At 48.9% G+C, this 19,926-nt stretch overlaps 1 protein-coding gene across 5 annotated transcripts in view; it reads left to right on the top strand.

The window, feature by feature from the left end:
- retn (retained) overlaps window positions 1–19,926 on the top strand; it is a 155,763-nt gene that overhangs the window by 30,612 nt on the left and 105,225 nt on the right. The gene's annotated exons all lie outside the window — the stretch shown is intronic.

The following is a 19,926-nucleotide window of genomic DNA, read 5'->3' as shown; positions in this document are numbered from 1 at the left end:
AACGAATAACAGCTGCGACGAGAGAAAACCCGCTGTCAATGCCATCGTGACCGCAGAAATTTTCGCCTAGCTCGGTGGCATCGTTTAATGACGGCTATGAAAGTCATCGATAAGAATTATTTATCAGAGTATGAGACTTTTATTACATCGGTCAATGACGGTGGGTTATATTTGAATCGGCATTGCGCGCTCGCGAAAGATAACGGAATGCATAAAATGAAGAGTGTCCAACGCCGGGTATCTCGCTCTGCCGACACAAGCCATAACCGCTAACGATATATGGCCGCGCGTCCTCTTTCGGAACGTGAAGACCGCAACGGGCAATAATTAGGGTTAATCAGTTCTACCCGTGCGATTGTGTGTTATCTGTGGCCAGAGCGATGCGAAGCTCGTGTCGTTAATTGTCGCCTTAGTCAGCGTATAGATTTCCCTCAAGGTTAATAATGCATTCGATAGAAACTGGGACTCGCGATTGTAGCATTCGATAAGAGACTCCGACTGCTGACGTATGTAGAGTGTATAAAGTCGTGAAAAACGACGAGATCCCCTCCCTGAAACTTGTGACAACTGTGTTATGTACATGTAGCGTTACACCTACAAAGTGTAGCTCAAGTGACGCTATACGTCTCTTTCCAAAACGAACAATCGCTCGAGTCCGCGTCGAGGACATTTTCGCAATTTCGCTCGCACCGTCGTGTCGTCGCGTGGAAGAATCGTGGAAGGTCCGCTGGTGTTGCAGAAATAAAGGAAAATGTCGGTTGCAATCTTTACAACCTCATTAGTCATTTGTTTTTTATTTTCTTGCGCGATTTTATACCGGGCATTCCCCGTTTATCAGCGGAATACGACGCAGCGCGCGCGTTCCGCGGGGTATCTCCCGTTTCGGGTTGAATTACGTATTATCCTCGGATATCCTCGCGCGCTTCACACGATCACAACCGCCAGGTATTTCGTATTTCTTAACTCTGCAGTTACTATTGTTCCGACCTGTGAGTAGGGATGCAACGATTTCTCAAAATATCGATAATGATATTATCGTCATTTAGAACCGTATCGATAATTTTGAAAAATATCGATATTCATATAAAAAAATGTACACGTATAGGCGTGGAATACACGAAAAATTTAAAAAGATCTTTTAAAAAGTTTGATCCTCATATAACTTATTGTCATATTCTTATTAGAAAATATACAATAAACCGCAGTTGTTTGCCGGAGACATCACCGCGCATACATGGAGCAGGAGAGATCTATTGCGATTTAACGATTGAGGTACGGAAATGAGCGAAAAAATGAGCGAATTTGCTAGGCATCGACCAATTACATAATATATATTCCAGTGAAACTTCACTCACTTTTGTAGTTTTCATCTCGGTCGTAGAACCATAATAGGCCCCCAAGAACTGTAACTGAAAAATACGAAATATCAGTAAAATTCATATCGATATGTCTATTTTACCGGGGACAAAAGGTATCGATAAATATTCGATATCTTTTGTCCCTCGATATATCGATATTTCGATATTATCGATTTACCGTTGCATCCCTACCTGTGAGACCTACCCTTGGGATTGTTGAGAGAACGTTGAGCGATCCCTTTTCATATTTCGACTGAACACGACGCCTGCTTTTATTTATTTCCGAAGTTTTTATCACGGAAAGGTGAAGACAATTCATTTCAACGATCTTTTCCTTCGATTCCTTCCAACGATTTTTTTACTCTCTACACTTGGCACGAAATAAACGTGCCAAGGCGCGCTTCGCCTTCTCATCGGCGACATCGCCGACTTCTCCGGAGTAGTAGCACGTACGAGGGTAGTCCCAGAAGTACCTGACCTGACGTATAGATAGCGATTGTTGCTTGAAAGTAATCGACCCATGTTTCATCCATGATTATTATGAATCGATGCAAAAACTCGGCTTTATTGCTGCGAAACTTCGCCAAACACACGATTGAAACATCCTCACGACGCTGTTTTTGTTCCAATCGCGACACCCATCTTGCGCGCACAGCTTTCTCATGTCCAAATTTTCAGTCAATATGCGATGTACAGCACTTTTTGAAATGCCTACCATGTCTGTGCTAACTCGCGCACTTTCAGTCGACGGTCATCCAATACTATTTTGTGGATTTTCTTCACCATTTCCAGGCGTGGTCACCTCATTTGGTCGACCACCGCGATGTTCGTTGCTCGGCAGCTCGTACGGCTTCGTTTAAACCTCTGCCACCCAATGTTTTACTGTTTTACGAAGGAGCAGACACTCCCTCAGAGTAGAATCTAGCTTCGCTTTGATATCGCTTGGACTGAGGCCTTTCAAATGAAAGTATCGTATCACATAACGATGTCCAATTTTTTCCATGTTTACAAATTCACTGAGAGCGTTCACTATTGATGGCGTTGCCAAACAGATACCAGAGAACGTAGCGTCGTCAAACTTCAAACTTAAGCTTTATAAGGTTGGTACTTTCTACCATCATCAAGTCATTCTTTTCAAACAACAACAACCGCCATCTATACGTCAGGTCGGATACTTCTGAGACTACCCTCGTATTTCTCCAGAATTTGTTTTCAGGACAGGACAAAGGCAACGAGATCGTACAGGTAGACGGGAAAAAATGTAGGAGGATAAGTGGCGCTAGATTATGTAATTGGGGCATATCATGAGGAGGAGGATGAATAATATATTGGTAGTAGGTCATGGAAGTGTTTTGTTATTGAGCCGAACCGAGCGGAACTTTAAAGATTAACACTCACTTGACTATTCTTCCCTGGCTGTTTTCCCGCCTTTATTCTCGCCTCCGGGAAAAAACTACATTACTCAGGAAACCGTTAAACGAGACTAGACTGCTACTACCACTACTACGGCGATTTTCTGTGTTGGCCGACTGAAAAGCATTCAGGATAGGAAAAGGGATTAGAATAGCATCCGAGCACGAGCCTGGAATGTATAGACAGATTCAATAGTAGACTGATCTTTATAAACCGATTCGGTGTTCAAGTTCAAGTCCACTTTAGTAGTAGCCCACAAGTAGAGCCCCCGTTATGATCTAGTCGATCCAGACCTTTGTCTCCGAAATATTATGGATTCTAACCTACGTTTGTACATACAGGGTGTCCCAGAACAATTTTTACTCATATTAGAACTCGTGGAGTTAGATCGGATTAAGACAGACCCAACAGTTCCGTTTTGCGATATTCACACGATAATTTTTTGAGTTATTGTAATACTAATTACAGAAATCTGATAAGCAAGTCGAGATGGATAATTAGGGAGGCGTTGCAGCCACTCGGACAAGAGGAAGAACAACACGTCGAGCAACGCGTCTTATCTCGGCGCGTGCTCACTCGTTAGATTTCTGTAATTAATAACTCGATAACTGTTACGAATTTCGCAGGATAGTATGGGACTTTTAGGACGTTCGCTTCAACGTCCGCTTTACGTCCCTACGAAAGATTGCTCAGGTAGTCTGAGACACCCTGTACGGTGGATTTATTTTATTGTACGAGCGAGTGACCCTTCTTTATCACACAGGGTCACAGATTGCTATTGATCATCGCCGTTTTAGCTATTGGTCATCGCCATTTTAGTTTTGTAACGTTCCAAATATACTGTAGTAAATCCTAAACGTACTATAGCTCTCTCTCCAAAATATCTTATAGTAAACGAAACGGTTTCAACACGTCGGTGGAAAAACCGCAGGGGGATCGTAAAGCAGGTAGACAATCGTGCCATTTCTCAGGTCAACATGGAAGGATGATCTTTACGATATATATATATATATATATATATATTTTTTTTTTTTCTTTTCTTTCTTTTTCTTTTCGGCATAGCTCTTTCGATTCCGCTTCTCCACTACCATCGCCACCACCTCCACCATCGCCACCACCTCCACCAGCTCCAACACCAGCACTACCACCACCATCATCGCTTCTTCCTTCGTTTGCCCCTTCTTCCCGTTTCTCTCCCCCCTCGGTTGAAATATTTAATTTGAGCCATCGCGTATATATCACTCGCGGTCCTAAGTAAACTCGGACTCGATGGATCTTCGCGAGACCGCTCGTGCACGTACGAAGGAAACGGGTTCTTCGTCGAACTCGTACAAACAACGAAGCGGGAGACGCGCTTCGACAGACCGCGCCGAGGTCCACGGGCTCTCTTGTTGACTCTTTGACTTTACTCGCGTCTCTCGCAAGCCCTCCTTCCCACCCTGCCCCCCTCTTTATTCCTCCTCCATTCCTTCCTTATCTCTCCACCTGTCTCCACCGTGGTCCATCGCTCTTCTGCACTTCGGAATCTCGCGGCTTCCCCTCGGGTCAACCAGGTCATCGACTTCTTCTTACCTGACCGTTTCGTGGAACCGCGTAACGAAGAAGGCGCGGAGAGAGAGAGAGAGAGAGAGAGAGGGAGGGAGAGGACGCTTAAATTGAATTTCGTGCGTGTTTGATTAAGCAAAGTGGAGACACGATTCCGTGCTTCGGTACCGACACCGCCTTTTTAATAGGTTAAAAGGGCGGCGCTCCGGGCCGCGTACGGGCGCGGTTCGCGCGACACGAAAGCTCTGCTGACGACGCTGAGAATTCCGCCAGCCGGGGCCGGTACGTAAATCTCCACCCTCGGTAAGATCTGACGAAATAACGGTCAAACGGTGCGAAGTATCTCGCATCGGGAGCGCGAGCGCGAGCGCGAACGCGAGCGCGAACGCGGGAAATGACTCTCTTATTAATACTTGTCTCGCGCAGTGAGAGACAATCAGTTCCATTTGATCGCGTTTGTCGAAACGGCGCTTTCCGTCGGCGCTTTTTCCTCGGCTCGATAGGCCATCACCACCACCACCGCGGTGTTCCACCGTGCCGGTTTTAATGGTGATTTGCGCAAGCGCGCGGCGGGGAGAGATACTTCGCGCTCGGACGCTTGCACGCGCGTCCGCACGCAATTCACGCGCGCGAATACGAAACGGACTTGGCCCGGCCGAGTCGCGCGCGAGTGTGCCGTAACGCGCCCATTCACGTGTCATTATCCGCGCCGGTGGTCAGATAACGTTGTTGCAATCGGCGCAATTACATTTTTACGATTCCAGCCAAGGCTTCTATTCCGTGACTATTAATGTCCTGCCGGCGAGGCTAGTTACGACGCGCAACTCTCGAGGGCTCGCGCCGCGGTTACCGACCCAAATACCTGCGATGCCCGGAATGCAGTAATCTTTTCTTTGCCCCTTTCCCCTTCCCACTTACTGCTTTGATCGTGTAAATCGCTCAGGAGCGGTTGCAGAAACGGGAAAAACGGAACGTGAGCGAAGAATAGTATCTCCGGCGCCGTTTCGGATTCGCTCGGTCTTGGTCGTCGTCGTCGTTGTCGTCATCGCAGCCTCGGTGCGAACATTTCGTCTGATATTTTCCTTTCTTACCCGCCGAGAGATCAGGCACGTGTTAGCGCACGGTAGGACATACCCTATGATTAGAACGTGCACTGCAAATCCGAATATGTTATTTTTTACACGCAAAGTGTAACTAGCCAAAGTTTTCCTCGCACTTCGTTCTTGGTCGTCTTAGACCATATCGTGTAATAACACACATCACTCAATAAGTTCGTAGGCTTCAGTTTCGGCTTTGGGCGGGTTTCGCCGGTTGCTGTCCACTCAGCTGACTGCCGATTTGACTCTGGAGTGTAGTGATGGATCCATTACTGGTTTCATCCATTACTGTCGCACATACTGCGTCAAAAAATCCTTTTTATCGCGCTGAAACAGCTCCAAACGATTCAGCCCGCTGAATCGTCGACGCGTTGCTGTTCTTGATTGACTGCGAGCAAACGCGGTCGTTCGCGCCCCCTTCGAACCACTGTAACTTGTGAACTAAACGTCCGATCGTCATGAAATTTTTGCACGTATCATCACTTGAAGGTTAGTACTTCCTAAAATCATATGGATTTGTCAATAGTAGCGCCATTTATATATCATCCTACGAACTTATTGAGTGATGTGTTACGTTTGAACGTATCGAATGAATCGTTAAATGACTTCCGTTAAGTGATTTCCGACAAGTCTAAAGAGAATTCAGCGCAATCTCACGTTTATGCGCGTAAAAGTAATATTCTCGGATTTGTTTATTAGAATAAAACAAGAACTTCTTTTCTCCGATGAGAGGTATTGGGGCTTTTCTTTGAAGTATTTCTTTGGAATACTGTGGGCCACTGTTGAATAGGGCAATATAAGAATGTCACGCAGTAGGAGAACATGTTTATGGTGAATGAAATTTAAACACAGCGTTGTAGGTTTCTTTCAAGTCGCTTGTCACTTGCTGTTCTTTACACTTCTTTACAAATTTTATGTCAATCTTTGGGGAAATTAGGGGAAGATTTGTCAGGGAAATTAGGAGAAGACTTGGCAGGTGTAAAATTCAGGACTGAGTCGAAAACGAATTTCTCCCCGCCTTCATTGCTACCTGTGTTTTTGAGCACAGGTGTATTGAAATAATACGAGAAAAATGAAAAAGCGTTCTTTCCACACCTGATAGATATGAAAAGAATTTTTTCGTAGACCGATTTCGTAGACTCATATTGTTTTCTGTTTTGGCGCACAATGGTCTCGTCTCGTCTTCTTATGATTTAGAAAGAGGCTATACTGAATAATTAAAAAGCTCAATCTTGATCAGTCTAAAGCTACCTTTGTAAGATACTGCCGTTTGATTCTTTTCCTTTGCGCTTCCATACGCAAATTTCTCGTCCGTCTTGATTCTCAATCAGTTCGTACAATTCAATATTGATCTCGTGATTCTCCTTTTTCTCTAACATTTAGAAAAGTATTTCCTCTGTGTGATTTTCTTCTTTTTTCTCTTGTTTACGGCTAGTAAATTTCTGCTCCTCATTGACATTGACTGACATTGTTTTAGTTGAGATTGACGTTTTGGTTAAAACTAAAAATCATTGTGCCAATATATGCTCGGAGCTGAATCAATTTTATTTTGTATAATGGATTATAAGTATAGTAAATAAAACTCTCTAATAACGGGTGAAATGTTTATCTTATCCGTGAGGTTCTAAAGGAAGAGAATCATAATAAAATTGTAAAGAATTTTTTCATTTTATTCACGTGAGATTGAGGAGAAAACCAGGTCAGATAAAAATTATCGATACAAATTTATATATTCCGACTTTTGTCTTGATAAAAATTTACCCGAATAATGCGCAATTTTGCATTTTGTGCACGCAACATGTATCTTCTCGGTTGAACTATCGTAAGGATTAACTTCCCGGAGATTATTAAGGGATATTAAAGGAAACAAAAGGGAGGATTACAAGAGCTATCTTGGATTTTAGTGTACAGAGAAAATTATCAAGTGTATCACGATCAAGTCGGTAGTAAAACGGTATTGTCGCACAGCAACCGACACAGCAACAATTATCTCCCGTACACAGGGTCTGCCCGGAACGGCTAATTGTTTCAAAAAATAATGATTGTTTAAAACAATGTTTGAAACAAAAGTTGTAGGGCTTAAGAAAAGCTATCAGATATTGATAATTGTTTGACCTTGAGAAACGTTATCAAGGTCGACATAAAAATCTTAAGTGGAAACTTCAATTTTTTATTACACCGTCTTTTTCCACCAATTAATTTGAGCAACTTTTGTCGGAAACATTTCTTTACTTGCCTAATATCTTTTCAGATATTTAAGGATAACTACTTGGTAACTTTTTCGATATTTAACTTACGATATCTCGCCAACAATTTGTCGAAAGGAAAAGTGATACTAGACTCTACTTGGTCTCAAGAATATATTGTTACAATAGCGCGCGCCCTGACTTTTGTTAATTTGATGATTTTGAAATTTCGAAAGATCGATAAATCAACGAAAAATAGAGCATTATTGTATCAATAATATTCTTGAGATCAAATAGAATAGACCTCGATAACGTTTCTCAAGGTCAAACAATTATCAATATCTGATAGCTTTTCTTAAGCGCTACAACTTTTGTTTCAAACATTGTTTTAAACAATCATTATTTTTTGAAATAATTTTTAGAAATAATCAGTTCCGCAACTTTCGGCAGAATAGCCTGTACAGCGTTATTGCTGGTATTAGGTATTAGGTATCGCAACACACAATTACCTGTATTTGATTACCTCCAATTGATTTGCCGCAGAGAGTCTGCGATATAATAATCGTCTTTTGCAATCTAGTCTGCGCGAGCTAAAAACCGTTTCACCGAGGTACAATTCGCCCGTGCACGCGCGCGTCCGACTGTGCATTTTATAAGGCGTCCTACTTTCGTCTCAATAAATCATCGCATCATTTCGAGAACGATCGCCGACGCGCGCGATCTTTGTCCGCCGTGTTTTCCATCTCGCGAATTATTTCCGTACAAAAGCAGCACGGCAAACACGCTTGGCCGCTATCGTTCTTGACGCAATCGCACGTTATCGTTCTGTCGCTCTCCATAGCGCTGTCAATGTGCGAATGTAAATGTAATCGCGGTGTTTCTAACAACTTGGATTCTCCATCGCGGGCGGATTGAACTCGTAATATTACCAGCGTTTGAGAACCTTTTCGTCGTTCTCAACGTCATTGAGGAAACAATGCAGGTTTTGCTACTCTTGCTAGATACTCTTGCTTAGTAGTCCTTTGTGTATCATCGAGAATTCGACTTAACAATCTTCTATTCTTTGGTGGTCCCTCCTTTCGGTTTCTCCTTTTTTGCTTTACCTGTCCCTCGCAAATATCGCATGTCGCGCATACACATGTACGTATAAATGCGCACAATGTACGACGTATAAATGTACGCATAAATATATGTAAATATATAATTGATCGATCGACATTTATCGTGAATTATTCGAATTTATATATTTCATATAAAATCGATTTCAAACTCGAGAATAATGAAAACATTCCGCACTGCAACACCAGAAACGTCGTTTCTATTTTTTTTTTGACCTGCGCGGAAAATAGAACCTTCCTCTCGTGAATCTGAATCCTAGATCCCGAACACGATAGTATCTCAGCTTTCGAATCTCCGTCTCTCTCTCTTTTTCCGGGGCTGGAAATAGGGGATCACCATCCCTGAATCCTGAAGTTTCACGGACGAAGGGTCGCACGTGCCGACCTTATGTTCCGAATGCCTGAATCTCTCAGCCCCGGGAGAGTCAGGGCATCTTTGAATTTCCGCTCTAATGTCGATACATGGGATGTGCGAGCAAGATTAAACGTCGCCGCAGATGAGAGCAGCGCGCGGTCGCTTTTCCGGTCGCAATAGAACGCTTTGCGCCCCCTTATTTTGACGCTCGTCATCGATAATAGTCCAGCTAAATAGTACTGCGAAATCGCTCTCACGCGGAAATGTTGCCGTCGCGGTCGCGTAACATTGTCGCGCGATGCGCTCACACGTTGCGTGCGCTGTGACGTGCCACCGCGAGCGAGCTTAAGCGACCGATTTGGAACATTATCATTACGACACAAGAAAGATAAGTACCGACGCATCAAAATTGTGCGTTTCTCGTCGCCGGAGTAGCCATGTGTAATCACGTGCCGGAACAAGCTCGTCATTGTTAACGACCGGTTTTAAAAGTACGAAGCTATCGCTCGGTGGATTCGACGAGTCCAATGCTCGTCTCCGCACAACACACAGCGAGCGAGCGAGCGAGCGGACGATCGCATGCTCGAAAAGTCGGTGCACGCTTTAACGATCACCCTCATCGGCGCAACGCATACCCGGCCGTCTCTTCGATACAAAAATTGGGGGGGGGGGGAGATCGCGTAATGGAAGGTTATCAATGTTTCAAACGACCCCCGGGGTAGTCCCGAAAAGTATTAAATTGACTTTTTTCATCGTCCCTAATATTATTATTATTATTACTTTTAGCGTCTCTCCTAGCGAAGACACCGAAGGCCACGCTTCCACGTTTCGTTGCGAGCGCGCAGCTCCGTTGCTTTCGCGATGAACTCCCGGGAGAAAGTAGCGAGATGGGAGTGCGCAATCGGCACTAGATCGACATAATTTCCAGTGTAATTGTGAATACGAAAACTTGACGTGTTTATATAGAGATGGGAGCGCTTAATGCCACCTATGCGACCGCGCGAGGAATGCAGACGGTCGGTCGGTCGGTTTTGTAGAAAGAACCATGCGAGAGTCACGTCGGCGCCTAACGTTTCTCGATCCCACTTGGCCATTTTTCACGCGTGTCGGTGGGAAATCGTCACGTTTCACAGTTATTTTTTAACGCGACGTCGGCACGTCTCAGCCGCCCAGCCTAGCCCAGCCCGGCTCGGCTCGGCTCAGTTCAGCTCGGCTCGGGGCGATGCATCTCTCGCGTCGTCCACGCGGACAATAATTCCGACGTCCGTTTGCGGCAGCGATTGCATTCTGCCACTGAGGAGGCATCATTGTCGCCCGCGGAATACAATTAGCAGTAAATTAGCATACGCCATCGGGACCGATAATAAAATCCTGCATATTATAACGATTGCATCGGATCTCACAATGCCGTTGTCGACCACAAATTATTAATTTAATGGCCCCGGCCGACCCGCTGCTCTCTCGGCGAGGGAGGGGAATTACGACTCGGGAAGCGATGGCCGCTGGAAATTCTACGCTCGTTAGAAAAGAGGAAATTGCGTCCGGCCAGGCGCGGCCGAAGCGCGACTGTCGCTTTTGCATTGTTCGCGGCACGTGTGCGTCCTCCCGCTTATAGCTCGCGCGTCTTGGATTCCGCGAGGCACCTTACGACACGCGCGCGCGCGCGCGCGCGCGCGCGTGTGTGTGTGTGCGCGCGTCTCTTCCGTTCGACGTTTTGTCCCTCCCCTCCCCGCTCCCAAGCCCGAGATCCCCGTTGACGAAACGCATCGGCTGCGATACTCGCGTGCGCCTCTTACCCGTCCGATCTGCAATCGCATCTGCAAGTAGCCCAAGTCGAGTCCGCGCGTCATCGTGAACGACGCGGGACGGACGACGCGCTCCGGAGTCTCGCGAGTCAAAATAGCGTACGATTAAATCGCGCATTAAGCACCGCGTCGAGCCCTTAACGAGAGAGAGAGAGAGAGAGAGAGAGAGTGCTCCACGAGACGCGTCGGCCGACGAAATGCCACGTCGAGATGCGTCGAGAGCAGGCAAGCAGGCAGGCGGCAAGCAGGGAGGGAAAAAAGAGCGAGATATTTCGGAGGTTATGCTCGGGGCCCGTGTCGCGCCATCAAACTTCGAAACGGGGGTTCGCCTCTTGACGTCTGGCGCGAGTTGCATTCGCTCGTAAAGGCGTCTCGTAACTCGAGGCGTTATAGACATCGTCGGGGGTATATAAACGTCCCATCCTATGTACTTACCGCCTATCCTTTCCCCTCCCCTCCCTTTCCCCTTTCTCTCTCTCTCTCTCTCTCTCTCTCTCTCTCTCTCTCTCTCCCCCTCTCTCTCATCGATTCTCCCCGTGTGTGTCTTATGTACACGATGCTGCGTGTGTACGCGTCTCCAGCGCTGCCTCGCGGCACCTATACGACGCGGCGCCGCCTTCTTCTCGCGTACATAATGTGATCCCGCAGAATGTACAAAGCGCACCAACACCGAGAGAAAGAGAGAGAGAGGGAGAGAGAGAGAGAGAGAGAGAGAGAGAGAGCCCCCGGGCTGTTTCTTTGTAGTAACGCGCTTGTATACGGCGTGTCACTACTAGCCGCGGGAAGAAACTGCTTTATAGTAGCGCGCTTTAGTCTTACGGGACAGTCGAGCGAAATTCTGGACGAAAGGCGGGATGGAATCTCTCGTCGTCGGTGACTGCCGAAAGTAGCGTGTCCTAGCGAGCCTTATCCGTCTTGCGTCTCGAGTATCCTCGACCCGGCGATGTTTTCAATCTGCCGACTTCCCGAAATCAGACGCCGCGCTTGTCAAGAGCGTCTCGCCCGCGCTGCTCAGACGGGGTCGAATCGACCATGTGAGTATCTCTCTTCACAATGTGCATGTGTATGTGTGTGCATATATATATATATATATATATATATATACGCAACTCTCTGTATTGTATTTGTATGCAATATATAATTTCGACGTAACCACCTAACGTCGGGCACAGCGACCACGTTCGATGGTTGCCGGCGAATCATCGGCAGACGTCGATCGTGCCGAAGATGATGATGATGATGATGATGATGATGGCGACGGTACTGCGCTCTCGTTGGTGTTGCATCGGTGTTGTCGGCGGTAATACATTTTAGCCGCGGGTTGTTCGTCCGCCAACATTATATTCTGCTCTATTATTATGTACGACGATGAGGGGGCTGTTCACCATCCTCGGCGTCGATATGAAATTCCGTGGGCAGCGATTGGACAGAGAGCCGAGGCACCCCGCGAAAAAAGGAGAGAGAGAGAGAGAGAGAGAGAGAGAGAGAGAGAGAGAGAGAGGGAGGGAGGGAGGGAGGAAAGGAGGTAGAAAGAAAGAAAGAAAGAAAGAAGCTGAGAGACCATCGCAGACAGGAAGGAGGCAGAATGACGGAGGAGGGAAAGGTGCAGCAAGACGAGGAAGAGGAGGAGGATGAGGAGGAGGAGGAAGAGGAGGAGGAGGAGGAGGAGGAGGATGGAAAATCATTTCGAATATATCGTCGAAGCCGTTCGAATCGTACCGCTCGAGGGCACGCGGCAGCTGAATGTTCGCCGCAGCCGGCATTAAGAATGTGAACGCGATTGGACGAATCCGCGATCGCTCGAAGCCGATGTGGCGAACCCGCTCTTCCGATTCTTCTCCTCTCGCCTTCGTCTTCGCCGCCTTGCTTCACTTCGCCTCTCGTCGCCTCTCCTCGTCTCACCTCTCTCCGTCTCACCATCCCTCACCTAGAACTTGTTTCTGCGTTTCTCGGTTTCTTCCTAAAAACAGAAACGGTTGGAATATTGGTGGAACGACCGGCTTTCCTGCCGCGGTTCCTCTTCTGTCACCTTCTACTCACTTCCTTCGAAATCCCTCCGCAGCCGTCTCGAAACGAAACGCGCAAGACGCGACAGCTGGCCGTTCGTAATATGTGCCCCGCGCGCCCTATCGAGTACCGCCCTTGTTAACGTACCGCGTGTCGCGATTCCTAATTATTTCGGGGTCGCGTTCTCAGCGACAGGTGAGAGGAGAGCCCCGAAAGAGTCCTCTGTCTCTCCCCCTCTCCCTCCCTCCCTCCCTCCCTCACACCCGGTATGTTTCCGAGAGACTCTGCAAGATTTTTGATTTTCCTCTGTTTTCTCCTTTCTGGATACGATCCCGATGGCCGATCAAAGTCAGCCATTATCTCGGGAATATCAAAGCGGCGCAAGGCGAACGCGACGACATCGAGAGCAGCGCGCGCGCAAGGCGACGCAAGGTGAGAGAGACGAGAGACGAGAGAGACGCGTTAGTAGCCGGCCGTGCGCGCTGCACCTCGTGGGGCGCAGCGGGTTTGCGCGCGCACGTGGAATTCGGCTATTAAACCGAAAGCCCGAACGACCTATAAAATTCGTCTGGCCTCGCGAGTTGTCTGCGAGCGTGCATTAAGCGTTTGCGGTTATGGGTCTACGTCCCGCACAGGTGTCCGGGCTCCGTACACGGCCGTCCCGGTTGACTGTGGCGTCGAATAAAGAATTCGCGGCTGCAGCGCGCGCTCTTTCCCTCGTTCTCTCGCGGCCCCTCCGTCGCGATCGAAGGGGTTGCCCGTTAAAAAGTCCGCGCGCCGCCAAGACGAGACAAGGTGTGGAAGGGAACGCGATTCGCCGCGAGAGATTCCAACGAGAGAGAGAGAGAGAGAGAGAGAGAGAGAGCGCCGGCCGCGCGGCCAGAGTTTCGCGATTCGCCGCGAGTTATTAAGCGCCGATTACTCGCTCGTTCCGACTCGTGGCAGGCCAATGATCGCGAGCAACGGCGTGCTGCCGGCCTGCGCGGCCGCGTCGGCGGAAACCTCGGCCGGATTTTATATCGGAATTATAGTGACGGATCTTGCGAACAATGTTTCGTTCCCCGTGGTTGCGCGCCGCTTCCCCCTCTCGCCGGCCATCGTGCGAGCGGGCCGCTCTTCGGCGCTTTACGATCTCTAATTATAACGATTACGTCGATCTTTTACGGGGCGAACTTTCGTTCCTGTTGGCTCGATGTCCCGCTTCCCAGAAGGAAACGTCGACGACGACGAAGCAATGGTCGCGAAGCGAAGTCGCCGACTGCACACTTAACAGATTCAGTCGGATTAGGGATTCAATTTTGGAATTTTCTACCTGCTCAACCGCGCCGCGTATTCTGAAGCGCGCGAATTGTAAAATAGAGAGTTTTACCGATGCTGGGCTTTGCCCGCGGCGATCGATGTCTCAGCTTTGTTGGAATCTACAGTTATAGACGAGCCCCACAGGCTGACGAGACAATACAATAACGACAATACTTGCAGCTGCTGTCACGACGAGTGAATCATCGTTTTGCAATTTTGTTGGCACTTCTATGCGCGCGTCTATGTGTTACGAGGAAAAATTTTCACGTGGGACGACAAAGAAAACCGGAGCGCTTTCGGCTCCGCGGCAGGAAAGACGAGGAGCTTTCGGCTCCCGCGTCCCGTTCCGAAGAGTCCTCTCACCCGGAACACGCGAGGACGGCGTTTTTCGGACGACGCTGCGCTACGAAGGACTCTCTCCCGAGCGGTTTTAAAGCCGCAATTTGTCCGGCCGAGAGCCGACAATTAATGTAATTACGCGTTCAATGAGAATTACCATGCGCGTCTACCGCGGTTGCTGCGCGCCGCGCGCAGCTGCGCACCGCGCCGTCGTTCCTGCGCGATCGTGATTTTTTGCGATCGCCGCTAGACCGTAAAACACCGAGCTGGTTGCTCTGGAGAGAGAGAGAGAGAGAGACAGAGACAGAGAGAGAGAGAGAGAGAGAGAGAGAGAGAGAGAGAGAGAGAGAGAGGCGGATGGCCCTTCGTCTTCTTACCGTTCCTTCCCTCCCCCCCCTCTCTCTCTCTCTCTATTACTCGCGAAGAGAGCTTCGTGGCTTCGCAGCGGCTGCAATATTTTTGCCTTCGTCTTGCGCCTTATCGCCCGCAACTATTACCTGCCACCGGTCGGAGCGATCATTGCCGGTTATGTATTACCGAATTTATGAACCCTAGATGTTTCACCGGCGGATCTCCCTCGCGGGGGCCCCACGATCGTTACGTTGTACTCGTATAAAGCTACATATCAGCTTAAGGGGTGTGAGACTAACTCGATTAGTCGCATTATTGGTATCGGATAATATGCAGCGCAGGGGTTCCTGCGCTACCGGGGCATATTAGTAACAGAATCCCTATAAGGCCGTCGCGTTTGATATTACCTGTGCCCACCACCGTCTCCTCCTTCCCCCTCCTCCATCTTCTTCTTTTGCTTCTTCTTCGTCTTCGTCTTCTCCTCCTTCTTCTTCTTCTTCTTCTTCTTCTTCACCTCGCCGCGAGCGAGCGAACGAGACCGCTGTAAAAAGAAGTGTGCGCGTCTTCTTGCGATCGACCGACGCCGTCGACGACGTCGATGCCCCCTCTCCCTCCCCCTTCCCACTTGCCGACGTATCGGTTATAAGCGTGGCATAAATTACTCGGCCGTTGGAAAAATGCCGGAGAGGGAGACGCGCTCGAGCCGAGGAAACGAATCCCGCCGCGCTATCGCTCCGATCGATATGCTCTTTCGCACGGATTTTGCCGTAAATCTTTCTTCTCTCTTACTTTTCCACGAGATTTTGCACTTTCAGTGACGCTTTCAGTGACGCGTGCACGACACGGTCGAGTTTCCCGTTCGACTACGACGACGCGACGCACCGAGAAATTCGCACGAGAGAGAGAGAAAGAGAGAGAGAGAGAGAGAGAGAGAGAGAGAGAGAGATCTTATTCGGTGGCTTGGAAGAAGTCACAGAGAAAAAAACGAGCCCGGCACGTTTCCCCTCTTTGGTCGTTAATTTTATTTAAATTAAAAGATATGCATCACATGCGCGCGCGCGCGCGTGTGAGGAACCGGTGACCTACATAGTCAATTTTTTTCGGCAATTTCGGAACTCGTGACAGATCAGCCTTGCGGGATTACGATAGTAACGAGAGGAACAGGAGACAGAGACAGAAGGAGAGGAAGAGATGATGCACTGCTTATTATGCGTTTTGGCACATGTCCGTTCATGCGCCAAAACATTAATTAGCCCGAAATACAAAATTTATATCTTCGGATCGGATGGCAACAGGCGACACAGTCAGTTCCTCATATCGTAAATTCACTCACATTAATGCTTATAATATGTACGTTTATAATTTATAAATATGAGAATATCAGAGAGGGCGAGAGATATCCAAGATCAATATAGCGTTGAAGAGAGCCCTTCAAATATCAAGCAACGTCACCAGGCCGTTGGAAAAAGAGAGTAGAAATAAAAAAAGAGGGAGAGGGAGAGAGAGAGAGAGAGAGAGAGAGAGAGAGAGAGAGAGAGAGAGAGAGATGCATGCAACGCGCGAGCGCGTTGTCGCGAGACGACGCAAGCTGCGTGTCCGCGAGGTCGCGTGCTAACATCAACCACCTTCCTTGCCTGCGCGCGGACCTCAAGTCTGTGGTGAGAAGCCCCGTGTTTACGGTATCCCGTTTCTTTCTCGTTTACGCTCGCGCCCTATGCACCGATGCAACGCGCGCGCGCGCGCGACGCCGCGCCGCGCCGCGCCGCGCATCGACGTCCGTTATGTGACCCCTTTTATCCGATCTCCTTTCGCATTTTAATCGGCCGACGCGGGCGTGCGTATATATTACGCGCGTCAGTAATGAATTTATTCGAGCGCGTCGCGTCGATCGTTATCGGGCGTTCCTCGCGAGCCGAATTGACGTGTGGCCGAAAGTCGAGCTGGCAACTCTTTAATTGCACGCGGAAACGTATCGCGCGGCGAGGGTGCTGCCGCCGCCGCCGCCGCCGCTTCCTCCGTCCCGTCGCGTAACGTCGTCTCCGTCGGCTTTTCATCACCGACACACACCGGTTGTCCGTGTCTCAGCGCGCGTCCCGGTAGACAGATGAGTGCAGTTTGCGGGCTGGTCGCGACGGCGACGGTGGCGGTGGCTGGGGTCGTCTTATTACGAACACGCTCGAGCGAATGTTGTTGAACGTCTCGTGTTGTTTTTTAACTGAATTTAGAGGATGTAGGTAATCAATTTCGAGAAACGAGCATTTACAACGTGTCTCGAACGGCAAGAGCAGTCGTGCGACGCGGGAGAATTTGTGTCTGGATAATACGAATCGACACGCTACAAAGTCCCAGGCGAGCATCGGTGTTTTCGTAATCGCCAGCCGGTCGCGTCGCCGGGCTCTCTCAGCGTATCGAAAATCGCGCGCATTCGTGAAAATGCGCAACAACAATCTTATCTGCTCGCTCTTAAGGCCGCCGCCGTATTTCTTCGCGGTGCACTTATACGTGTAAAGGCGGAATGCTGTCGTTAATTATACTATTGTCGTTAAAGCGGCAATAACGTATGAGCGTATGCGAGTAGGTCGTAAGGTAATCTTTTATTGCCGCTGCCATTATTATTGATGATTCCGTATGTTGCTGCTCGTGGCGATCGCGATGCGCCAACAGCGGGGCGAACTTGAACGAGAGAGCGAGGAAGAGGGAGACAGAGAAGGAGAAAAAGCTGCACAGTAGCTCGTAATGTTGTAGCGGGGTTGCGGGCTAGTTACGAGATATCCGCACGTACCTCGTTGAACTCGGTATAAATTTATACCGTAAACGATATCGTGCACCCGCACGCGCGGATATGCTAATCTAGCGGGGGAGTCTCACGACTCTGAGTGTAAACTCGAACTCGAATCGCACCGCCGCGTATGTGTCGTAAGAGAAAAACGGTCCCATGATACATACACACACACACACACATGTATTAGCTGTAGAGCGCTGTTGAAATATACACACGCCGCGGTAATTGCTCCCAGGCATATTTGATATTCGATACATGGCAAATCGCCCTCACGAGAGGAACGAACGCGCGCGAACGAGGGCTCCGAGAAGGAGGAGGAAGAGGAGGAGGCGTAATACCGGGCCCCTCCGTATAAAGTTATTCCACGAATTATATCGAGACATTGCGTGACTGCGAAACTTGTCGAAAATTTCCGTAGGTAGTATAATAACGCGCGTGTACCAGGATCTTCTTTTGATCTCGTGTACGGCTCAGAGATGCGGTAAAGATAATTAGATTAATTGACGTTTGTCGAATAAAGCCCTGTAATCTGCACCGAATTGTCCTCGCTACTGGAGGAGAGTTTAATGCAGGGGAGAGAGAGCTCGTCAGAGGGCCGCTTGGCGTGCCGCGGACCGGCAAAAAGAGCAAAACCGACGTTCGATATAAAGGTCTGCGGATTGATTCACGAGAGTTGGCGCGCGCGCGCGCGCGAATGTGTATGTGTGAGTATACCGAATTCGTGGTACGATTCCGACGTGTTTCACGGCAACTCATTATCGCCGACGCCATCCTCCGAGAGCGAACTCACTCTCCGGCACCTCCACGGCGAAATTTCACTCCCCGAGAGGAAAAATGCCGATCATAGGTGCGGCCAGTCGCGAGAGAAAGATACGAAAGCGAACGAATACTATTCTCAACCGCCAAAGTGATCACGAAATATACGAGATCGACGTTACCGTTAGATCGCGTCTGTTCGATGCCGATTGTCGCCCGACAAGCCGGGCGAGGCCTAAGACAAGGCCGGGCGCCATTGTTCGTTGTGTTTATCGCCGCTTCTCTCGAAGGGCGAAGACGATCTCCTTCCACCTTGGACGAGCGCGCGTTGCAACGACGATTGTATTATCCCGATAGTTAATGCTATTTCGCGAGCCGAGTTTGACGAGTTTACGACGCGATTCTACGAGGATACAGAACGGACGGTCCGCGACCGACCGCCTCTCTCTCTCTCTCTCTCTCTCTCTCTCTCTCTCTCTCTCTCTCTCTCTCTCTCTCTCTCTCTCTTCCCCTTTCTCTCTCTCTCTCTCTCTCTCTCTCTCTCTCTCTCTCTCTCTCTCTCTCTCTCTCTCTCTCTCTCTCTCTTTCTCCGTCCGTCTTTCTCTCTCTCTCGCTCTCTCTTCGCCTCCAGGAACGTTGATTTATGCCCGACGTTACCTTTGCCAATGGATTTACATCCCGATATTTATTATTCGCAATATTATCGCGCGCACCTTTATTGCGTTAGTCGAAATGCCTTCACCTCGAAGACTCTCGGCCGTTCAGCCTCTTTCTTTCGGCTTGTTCCTTTTTCTGTCGGCTCCGCCGGGCCCTCCGCGGGCCGTCACGCTCGATGCGATCCTCCCGAAGCTTATATCAGTAGTCGTCTTCAAGAGAATATTTATTGCGCGCGGAAAACGCGGCGCGCGCGCACCTCTTTCTCTCTCTCTCTCTCTCTCTCTCTCTCTCTTTTTTTCTCTCTCTCGAAATAATCCAAATCATGCGACACGATGCAAGCGTCTACGTCGAGAAACCGAGAGACGACGATGGCTTTCCATCTCGTGCAAAAAGCACCGGATCTGCCGTGATCGATTGAGGACTGAGGGGTGGGTTGCCGTGCGGACTTGTCTACGAGGGAAGGAAAAGTGGGACGGAGAGAGGAGAGAACACGCGCGTGTTCCTCCTCCACCGAGAACTCTTCCGTATTTAGGATCCTCTTCCGCGAAGTGGGGAACACCTCCGTCCTGCCGACTATCATTAAATTAATGTTAAATGAATGGTTACGTGGGGGCGTGATTTTTGGGCCAGATCGTATCCCGCTGTATTATTCCGCCAGTAAATTCGGAGTGATTATTCATTCAAGGAGCCAAGAGAGCCACCGTGAGCTCCCGTTCTCTCGTCGAGACACGCGATCGTCTCTCGTGGTCTTTTGTCGTTGCCTCTCCCTCTCCTTCTCTCTCCCCCTCTTCTCTCTCGCTTTCTCTCTCTCTCTCTCTCTCTCTCTCTCTCTCTCTCTCTCTCTGTCTCTGTCTCCTT

This window comes from Harpegnathos saltator, unplaced genomic scaffold (assembly GCF_003227715.2).
Source record: "Harpegnathos saltator strain DR-91 unplaced genomic scaffold, Hsal_v8.6 scaffold115, whole genome shotgun sequence".
NCBI classification, from domain to species: Eukaryota; Metazoa; Arthropoda; class Insecta; order Hymenoptera; family Formicidae; genus Harpegnathos; species Harpegnathos saltator.
This window is presented reverse-complemented; position numbering and strand designations above follow the sequence as displayed.